Below are 5,265 nucleotides of genomic sequence, written 5' to 3'. Positions count from 1 at the left end.
AAAATAAACGTTGTAGACTCAAAATTTTTGCTGTATTTAGTGTATTCTAGCATCCTGAAGATGATTCCAGCATTAATTTCATTGTGCTTAAGCTCATTTTGAAGATTTTGACATTTTCACCTTAAGTGTACAATCAGGGGCTGAAAACGCGTTTAAAGCAATAAAAAGTTCATTTTGGCTCTCACACCTAAACTAAACGTTGTAGACTCAAAATGTTTGCTGTATTCAGTGTATTCTAGCATCCTGAAGATGATTCCAGCATTAATTTCATCGTGCTTATGCTCATTTGGAAGATTTTGACATTTTCACCTAAAGTGCACAATCAGGCTGAAAACGCATTTAAAGCAATAAAAAGTTCATTTTGGCTCACACACCTAAAATAAACTTTGTAGACTCAAAATTTTTGCTGTATTTAGTGTATTCTAGCATCCTGAAGATGATTCCAGCATTAATTTCATTGTGCTTATGCTCATTTTTAAGATTTTGACATTTTCACCTTAAGTGTACAATCAGGGGCTGAAAACGCGTTTAAAGCAATAAAAAGTTCATTTTGGCTCTCACACCTGAACTAAACGTTGTAGACTCAAAATTTTTGCTGTATTTAGTGTATTTTAGCATCCTGAAGATGATTCCAGCATTAATTTCATCGTGCTTATGCTCATTTTTAAGATTTTGACATTTTCACCTTAAGTGTACAATCAGGGGCTGAAAACGCGTTTAAAGCAATAAAAAGTTCATTTTGGCTCTCACACCTAAACTAAACGTTGTAGACTCAAAATTTTTGCTGTATTTAGTGTATTCTAGCATCCTGAAGATGATTCCAGCATTAATTTCATTGTGCTTATGCTCATTTTTAAGATTTTGACATTTTCACCTTAAGTGTACAATCAGGGGCTGAAAACGCGTTTAAAGCAATAAAAAGTTCATTTTGGCTCTCACACCTAAACTAAACGTTGTAGACTCAAAATTTTTGCTGTATTTAGTGTATTTTAGCATCCTGAAGATGATTCCAGCATTAATTTCATTGTGCTTATGCTCATTTTTAAGATTTTGACATTTTCACCTTAAGTGTACAATCAGGGGCTGAAAACGCGTTTAAAGCAATAAAAAGTTCATTTTGGCTCTCACACCTAAACTAAACGTTGTAGACTCAAAAAAATTTCTGTATTCAGTGTATTCTAGCATCCTGAAGATGATTCCAGCATTAATTTCATTGTACTTATGCTCATTTTGAAGATTTTGACATTTTCACCTAAAGTGCACAATCAGGCTGAAAACGCATTTAAAGCAATAAAAAGTTCATTTTGGCTCACACACCTAAAATAAACTTTGTAGACTCAAAATTTCTGCTATATTTAGTGTATTCTATTATCCTGAAGATGATTCCAGCATTAATTTCATTGTGCTTATGCTCATTTTTAAGATTTTGACATTTTCACCTAAAGTGCACAATCAGGCTGAAAACGCATTTAAAGAAATAAAAAGTTCATTTTGGCTCTCACACCTAAACTAAACGTTGTAGACTCAAAATTTTTGCTGTATTCAGTGTATTCTAGCATCCTGAAGATGATTCCAGCATTAATTTCATCGTGCTTATGCTCATTTTGAAGATTTTGACATTTTCACCTTAAGTGTACAATCAGGGGCTGAAAATGCGTTTAAAGCAATAAAAAGTTCATTTTGGCTCACACACCTAAAATAAACTTTGTAGACTCAAAATTTTTGCTGTATTTAGTGTATTCTAGAATCCTGAAGATGATTCCAGCATTAATTTCATTGTGCTTATGCTTATTTTGAAGATTTTGACATTTTCACCTTAAGTGTACAATCAGGGGCTGAAAACGCGTTTAAAGCAATAAAAAGTTCATTTTGGCTCTCACACCTAAACTAAACGTTGTAGACTCAAAATTTTTGCTGTATTTAGTGTATTCCAGCATCCTGAAGATGATTCCAGCATTAATTTCATTGTGCTTATGCTCATTTTTAAGATTTTGACATTTTCCCCTTAAGTGTACAATCAGGGGCTGAAAACGCGTTTAAAGCAATAAAAAGTTCATTTTGGCTCTCACACCTAAACTAAACGTTGTAGACTCAAAATTTTTGCTGTATTCAGTGTATTCTAGCATCCTGAAGATGATTCCAGCATTAATTTCATCGTGCTTATGCTCATTTTGAAGATTTTGACATTTTCACCTAAAGTGCACAATCAGGCTGAAAACGCATTGAAAGCAATAAAAAGTTCATTTTGGCTCACACACCTAAAATAAACGTTGTAGACTCAAAATTTTTGCTGTATTTAGTGTATTCTAGCATCCTGAAGTTGATTCCAGCATTAATTTCATTGTGCTTATGCTCATTTTTAAGATTTTGACATTTTCACCTTAAGTGCACAATCAGGCTGAAAACGCATTTAAAGCAATAAAAAGTTCATTTTGGCTCACACACCTAAAATAAACTTTGTAGACTCAAAATTTTTGCTGTATTTAGTGTATTCTAGCATCCTGAAGATGATTCCAGCATTAATTTCATTGTGCTTAAGCTCATTTTGAAGATTTTGACATTTTCACCTTAAGTGTACAATCAGGGGCTGAAAACGCGTTTAAAGCAATAAAAAGTTCATTTTGGCTCTCACACCTAAACTAAACGTTGTAGACTCAAAATGTTTGCTGTATTCAGTGTATTCTAGCATCCTGAAGATGATTCCAGCATTAATTTCATCGTGCTTATGCTCATTTGGAAGATTTTGACATTTTCACCTAAAGTGCACAATCAGGCTGAAAACGCATTTAAAGCAATAAAAAGTTCATTTTGGCTCACACACCTAAAATAAACTTTGTAGACTCAAAATTTTTGCTGTATTTAGTGTATTCTAGCATCCTGAAGATGATTCCAGCATTAATTTCATTGTGCTTATGCTCATTTTTAAGATTTTGACATTTTCACCTTAAGTGTACAATCAGGGGCTGAAAACGCGTTTAAAGCAATAAAAAGTTCATTTTGGCTCTCACACCTGAACTAAACGTTGTAGACTCAAAATTTTTGCTGTATTTAGTGTATTTTAGCATCCTGAAGATGATTCCAGCATTAATTTCATCGTGCTTATGCTCATTTTTAAGATTTTGACATTTTCACCTTAAGTGTACAATCAGGGGCTGAAAACGCGTTTAAAGCAATAAAAAGTTCATTTTGGCTCTCACACCTAAACTAAACGTTGTAGACTCAAAATTTTTGCTGTATTTAGTGTATTCTAGCATCCTGAAGATGATTCCAGCATTAATTTCATTGTGCTTATGCTCATTTTTAAGATTTTGACATTTTCACCTTAAGTGTACAATCAGGGGCTGAAAACGCGTTTAAAGCAATAAAAAGTTCATTTTGGCTCTCACACCTAAACTAAACGTTGTAGACTCAAAATTTTTGCTGTATTTAGTGTATTTTAGCATCCTGAAGATGATTCCAGCATTAATTTCATTGTGCTTATGCTCATTTTTAAGATTTTGACATTTTCACCTTAAGTGTACAATCAGGGGCTGAAAACGCGTTTAAAGCAATAAAAAGTTCATTTTGGCTCTCACACCTAAACTAAACGTTGTAGACTCAAAAAAATTTCTGTATTCAGTGTATTCTAGCATCCTGAAGATGATTCCAGCATTAATTTCATTGTACTTATGCTCATTTTGAAGATTTTGACATTTTCACCTAAAGTGCACAATCAGGCTGAAAACGCATTTAAAGCAATAAAAAGTTCATTTTGGCTCACACACCTAAAATAAACTTTGTAGACTCAAAATTTCTGCTATATTTAGTGTATTCTATTATCCTGAAGATGATTCCAGCATTAATTTCATTGTGCTTATGCTCATTTTTAAGATTTTGACATTTTCACCTAAAGTGCACAATCAGGCTGAAAACGCATTTAAAGAAATAAAAAGTTCATTTTGGCTCTCACACCTAAACTAAACGTTGTAGACTCAAAATTTTTGCTGTATTCAGTGTATTCTAGCATCCTGAAGATGATTCCAGCATTAATTTCATCGTGCTTATGCTCATTTTGAAGATTTTGACATTTTCACCTTAAGTGTACAATCAGGGGCTGAAAATGCGTTTAAAGCAATAAAAAGTTCATTTTGGCTCACACACCTAAAATAAACTTTGTAGACTCAAAATTTTTGCTGTATTTAGTGTATTCTAGAATCCTGAAGATGATTCCAGCATTAATTTCATTGTGCTTATGCTTATTTTGAAGATTTTGACATTTTCACCTTAAGTGTACAATCAGGGGCTGAAAACGCGTTTAAAGCAATAAAAAGTTCATTTTGGCTCTCACACCTAAACTAAACGTTGTAGACTCAAAATTTTTGCTGTATTTAGTGTATTCCAGCATCCTGAAGATGATTCCAGCATTAATTTCATTGTGCTTATGCTCATTTTTAAGATTTTGACATTTTCCCCTTAAGTGTACAATCAGGGGCTGAAAACGCGTTTAAAGCAATAAAAAGTTCATTTTGGCTCTCACACCTAAACTAAACGTTGTAGACTCAAAATTTTTGCTGTATTCAGTGTATTCTAGCATCCTGAAGATGATTCCAGCATTAATTTCATCGTGCTTATGCTCATTTTGAAGATTTTGACATTTTCACCTTAAGTGTACAATCAGGGGCTGAAAACGCGTTTAAAGCAATAAAAAGTTCATTTTGGCTCTCACACCTAAACTAAACGTTGTAGACTCAAAATGTTTGCTGTATTCAGTGTATTCTAGCATCCTGAAGATGATTCCAGCATTAATTTCATCGTGCTTATGCTCATTTTTAAGATTTTGACATTTTCACCTAAAGTGCACAATCAGGCTGAAAAGGCATTTAAAGCAATAAAAAGTTCATTTTGGCTCACACACCTAAAATAAACGTTGTAGACTCAAAATTTTTGCTGTATTTAGTGTATTCTAGCATCCTGAAGATGATTCCAGCATTAATTTCATCGTGCTTATGTTCATTTTGAAGATTTTGACATTTTCACCTAAAGTGCACAATCAGGCTGAAAACGCATTTAAAGCAATAAAAAGTTCATTTTGGCTCACACACCTAAAATAAATGTTGTAGACTCAAAATTTTTGCTGTATTTAGTGTATTTTAGCATCCTGAAGATGATTCCAGCATTAATTTCATTGTGCTTATGCTCATTTTTAAGATTTTGACATTTTCACCTTAAGTGTACAATCAGGGGCTGAAAACGCGTTTAAAGCAATAAAAAGTTCATTTTGGCTCT

Source organism: Vanacampus margaritifer, unplaced genomic scaffold, assembly GCF_051991255.1.
Source record: "Vanacampus margaritifer isolate UIUO_Vmar unplaced genomic scaffold, RoL_Vmar_1.0 HiC_scaffold_25, whole genome shotgun sequence".
NCBI classification, from domain to species: Eukaryota; Metazoa; Chordata; class Actinopteri; order Syngnathiformes; family Syngnathidae; genus Vanacampus; species Vanacampus margaritifer.
The sequence above is the reverse complement of the archived record's forward strand: the minus strand, read 5'-3'. Positions refer to the sequence as shown.